This window comes from Ceratotherium simum, chromosome 15, assembly GCF_057802395.1.
Source record: "Ceratotherium simum simum isolate JZ-2026a chromosome 15, ASM5780239v1, whole genome shotgun sequence".
In the NCBI taxonomy this organism is placed as follows: domain Eukaryota; kingdom Metazoa; phylum Chordata; class Mammalia; order Perissodactyla; family Rhinocerotidae; genus Ceratotherium; species Ceratotherium simum.
Window position 1 is genome coordinate 62338843 of NC_141914.1, and position 4991 is coordinate 62343833.

Sequence of the window (4991 nt, forward strand, 5' to 3'; positions counted from 1 at the left end):
ATACACATGATCACGTGAATGGACCTCAAGGAAATTAAGTTACGCGAAAAATACACTTGAAAGGTTATATAATGTATGGATCCATTCTGGAATATTCTTGGAAGAAATCATAGAGATGGGAAACAGATTAATAGTTGCCAGGGGTTAGCATTTGGGAGAGGAGGAGGTTGTTGTGGCTATAACGGGGTAGCATATGGGAGCCTCGTGGTGAGATAACAGTTCTGTATCTTGATTGTGATGGTGGCCACATGAAGCTACATATGTGAAAAAATTGCACAGCACTATAAACATACACACACTAGTGAGTAAATATATAATTGATGAAATTCAAATAAGCTCTGCGAATTGTATCAATGTCACTGTCCTGGTGTTCATAGTGTACAATAGCTATGCAAGATACTGATGTTGGGGGAGAAAGAGTGAAGGGTACATGGAACCACCTGTACGTTTTTTGTAACTTTCTGTGAATCTATAGTTATTTCAAAAAATGTTTTAAAAATAGGCAAGGCTAAACAATAGTAGTTAAGGATGCACAATGGGTGAGAAAACTCTAGTGAAATGTAAGAAGTAGTTACTCTGTAAGTGACAGTTGTTAGTTCTGGAGGGAGGGAGGGAGTTGTAATCTGGAGGGGGCATGTGAAGGGGCTCCTGACATGTTTGGTGAGCTTCTATTTCTTGACTTAGGAGATAGTTATAGGAATTTACCTTATAATAATTCACCAAACTATACACTTTTTGTGAGAGTGTTGTGTGTTGTGTGTGTGTGGTGTGTATGCACGAGTCTGTGTACATTCTCTGGATTCACTGTGTGGAGCAGAGGCAGAGGTGAGTGGGCCATTTGAGCACACACTGTAGACTGCTTTCAGCAGATACCAGACAGCTGCTGCTGAGACGGGGGCGCTTCATGAACTGGTGCAACTGTCTTAGGTTTATGTCTCGGCATCAACAGGGAAACTCTCCAAATGATCCAGGTTTAAGGAATGGGATGCATTCTGAATTGTTAAAATTAGACTATTTTGGTAGCAATGAACATAGACAATGCCAGGCTTCACCTTGAGAATGCATGTTTTAAAGATATCAGCTAATCCATAGGTCTGGCTGTGGTGAATTATAGTCTAGTGAATTTGCAATTATCATAAATTATTAAGCCACCACAAAATTGTAGCTCATTGGATTCCAAGGTCTATTAAAGCTTATAACCACTTATATTGATATTTTCTAGTCTCTCTTACATAAAGTGAATATCTTTACTATTTTGTGTGTGGGATGGGGTGGTGAAATAGCAAGACGCTTTTCCTTAAGGGAATGTCCCAGAATGCATTTGGCCTCGCTCAACTTGCATCTGGGCAAATGCTGGAATATATTATAATGGCCTTTAAATGTGGTGTAGTTGATTTGGTGGCTGTCTCCCCACCTTAGTACCTCAAAGCTGCTGATGGCAGAAAATGGCCAGGTCCAGAATGGACTCTAAACGAATGCTAGCTGAATGGAGCCTATTGTGTGCATCAGGTTTTCTTCAAAGATTCCGGCTGGGAGCATTCCTCAGAGGATTCTGCAGATTTCCACATGGCAAAGGAGAAACATTTATGCAAAGGGCATGGTATAAATGTTTTGTCAAAGAAAGAATGTATTTTCAGAAGGGCTTTCCAATATAAGTGAGAACACGGGTGTTACAGATCAGGTGTGTAAGAAGTCTAAGAACACAGTCATTGGAGAATTCAGAATGAAATCCTCAATTTGAAGACTTTACAGAGATGGAGAGTGACAATTTCATGTTGAATAGAGAAGGGTAGGTGAGAGTAAGGCAACTGAACGTGAATAAGGAAAGAGAGGAGAGTAGTCCCCAGAATAGGCTGGGCTAAGGAGCTTCAGGGCGCTGTGAGGGGAGCAGGTAGCACTCGTGCATTCAGCTCCCCTAGATAGTGGGGGTACCAGTCCATGAGTGGTTCCAGTAATTTCTTCTTCTCTCTCCTCTCTCCTTCTTCATCCTCCGCCTTGAGAAAACCACCCATTTTCCCCCTGTGTATTTCCACTTGGTTTTTAGATAACACGTGTGTCACTGTATCTGGAGTACATAGAGATTACACATCTAAAAGACGTAATAGTAGTTTTAATAACAGAGACCTCAAATTTCCTCTTTGGGACGTCAGCGTTCTTTCTGAACATTCTGCTCCTGCTTTCTGAAGGAAGAATGTCAATTCCGACATACCTTGGTTTAGAATAAAGTATTTTTTATCAAGGTTGTTCACCTACTTGTTATGAAGCAATTTGGACAATCACTAAAATCATAAAATATAATGACACAAATCTAATGGAGAATTTCACGTATGAACAGAATAAAGTCATCTCACTGGGAATTGTTGGTTTTGAAAAGTGATGCTCTGTTTATATAAATTTAATATTTTCCCTTCCATATGGGTTTCTCCATTCATGAACATTAACCCTTGGTTTAGAATGGATAAATCTATAGGAGAAGGACTTATTCTTCAGCATGAACTGCCTTTGGTGTTACCAGACATGTGTGGCACTGAGTTGTGTTAATAGGTTATGATATGCAGGGGTAAATAGGCATTCTTATTTGTAATGTGGACATACTGTCTTTTGTTCTCTTGTCTGCCTGCCTTGTCTCTGTCTCCCTCAATAAACCTCATTCTTATTGAATAAGCCCCTAATCCATACCTTGAAACTTTACACATCAACTTTGGTGGCATTTCCATCGCCTGTTCCCAATCTGTGCACAGGCACACCGTTCTAGTCGGACAGCAGGATTAATTACTCACCATGAGAACGTGGATCCACTCACCTTCTTTTCTTGGCCCTCTTAGGATATCATCTTTCAAGCTCTATTGTCACACACACAAGAGTCAGGTTTACTTGACTGATTTGTGTTCTGTCCTGAACGTCAAAATGTTTAAACCAGTTTTTGAATAAAAACAGTCTTTGACAACTTCTTAACTACTTAAAACTCACCTTTCCTCCTCTGGTTATGTTGGGCCTTTCAAGCTGCAGGGGGGCAGGGCTGTGTCTGCTCGTCTCTGCCCTCCGCCATTGTATCCTCATGCCTCACACGGTGCCTGACACATACGGTTACATAAAGGCAAGTTCGCTGACTTGTGGTGACTTGTTTTCATGTGCTTTCTCAAGTTCCGTTTTCAATTTCATGCTTTCTGTGTGTGGCCTCCATTTAACCTCTAAATGTCTCTTTTTTCTTTTAATGAATATTTATTGAATATTCCTCTTAATACCTGAGTCATTGCTGTGTGCCCAGAATTATGCTGGATGCTAAAATTTCTCGTACTTGATGTACACGAGTTCATAACCCAAGCTCAGAAAGCTCAGTGTCCACTGGGCCTGGGAGTCAGTCAGGTGTAGACATGCGTTTTCCCTTCCCTAAGTGTGGTGATGCCCACTTCATTCCATCTCACGTGGACACACGTGCGTGGATTCCGCCTTCCCCCTCCACACTAGTGAGTGCCACAGGAAAAATATAAATAAAGGCCTATGGTGTCAAAAAAGAATGTTATGCTTATAAGTACAAAATGCTTTTTACCTTATCCAGTATTGATAGAAATCATACCATTACACACTTCTCAGCAATCTTAATTTAAAAAATACATGATATTCCCTTTCCATCCTGATTAAGGTAGTGCTTATCAAATTCTCCACCCAGAAATCTTGAAGGCAGAAAATAGTGAGCATGTATATTCTTGCTGGGTAGTGTGGACAGAAATAGCCATATGCAAACCTAAACTTGATTTGAGGCCTCCTGTTTTCACTTTAAAATTAAAGACTTTATTTTTTAAAGTCTTTAAAAATGGACTTTATTTTAAATCATACATTTGCTATCCATAGAGTAAAATTGACATCCTGGGAAGATGAGCCCTGATCTCAGCTCCACGTTCCCCTGGCCTGTTGCTGGGGCATCCTAGTTTTCCAAGTCCAGAAGTGGGATTTGCAAGTTTGAAAGATACTTAGGCTTAACGAAAAAAAAAATTCTACCCCTAAACACTTATACTTTACTAAGGAAAATAAACTACTACTCATGTGGGCAACCTAAGGGCAGCATAGGCACATACAGCTGTAGGACTTCAGGGAAGCAAAATTTGCTTCAAACGGGAAATGTCTAGGAAGGTTTCAAGAGGAGGCAACATTCCAGGTGGTAAGAATTTTCCTTTATGTGTTCACTGAAAAGATAGAGCAGGGTCTACTTTTCAGTTTTTCTGTTTCTTCCTCCCATGTCTACTCTGAGATCACCACACCTCACATCTTCTGATAATCTCATCCTTATGAATTCTTTTATTTTCTGCATTTAGGAAACAATAAAATTAAGCTTGTGTAAGAATTGTTTTCTAAGCAAGGCTCTAAATGAAGACTTTACAGGTAAAATGGCAGGGTTTAGGGGCTATGTGTGGGGTATTTAGGGCTCAGAGGACCTAACATCCAGGTATGGAGACATGTTCCAACGTATAGAGTTTTCTGAGAGACCACTCTCCAGATAATTGAGATGATGCAGTATTATTTGATGGTGATATATACACTGCAATGTATTATTACTCTTTTGTTTCTGGTTTAAAAAATTCTCTTTATCGTTGCTTTATTTCAACTCATGACTGACTCATTCCAAGTTTTTGAGTGCGTGATCTTAACCTGAGGTTTTCATGACATGTTGATGTCCCAATAGGGTTAAGTAGAGAGGGAGTGAGACGGTCAGGGAAAGGGGCTGCAGGGACAGACAGGGCAAGTCACACAGAACCTCATATGCGGTCCTGTCAGACCCAGGGGCTTAGGCTCTAATTGCTAGGTGAGGAGAAGCAGGAAGAGTTGCCAGCAGGTACTGACCTAATGATGAGATTGGCATTTTAGGTTGTTCCTCTGGCAGATGACAAATCCTCAGCTAAGGGCAGTGGAAACAGAGAGGATACACTCTGAAGATAATTAGGAAATAGAATTGACAGAACTAGATGACTAATGAGAAATGAGATTGGAGTGAG